This window comes from Acanthisitta chloris, unplaced genomic scaffold (assembly GCF_000695815.1).
Source record: "Acanthisitta chloris isolate BGI_N310 unplaced genomic scaffold, ASM69581v1 scaffold6566, whole genome shotgun sequence".
Lineage (NCBI taxonomy): Eukaryota > Metazoa > Chordata > Aves > Passeriformes > Acanthisittidae > Acanthisitta > Acanthisitta chloris.
Window position 1 is genome coordinate 1,093 of NW_008678594.1, and position 275 is coordinate 1,367.

Below are 275 nucleotides of genomic sequence, written 5' to 3' on the forward strand. Positions count from 1 at the left end.
AGCAGAGCCACTGGAAAAAAAACAAGGCACGAAGCCTGTCCCCACTCAGCTCTGGCAGGGGACAGTGAGCTGCGGTGGCTCAGCCCCCGTGGTGCCCATCCCCTCCGGAAGCAAAGGATCCCCCCGCGCCGGCCGCAGCCGCGCTCCGACAGGGAATGCTTTGTGCCCGCACAGCGCCGGGAACAGCGGAGCCTTTGTCCAGCCAGGTGAGGGCAGACACGGCTGCGGAGGGCTGGGACCAGCCCCGGAGCCTCCCCGGGGCCGGGAGCAGCCCT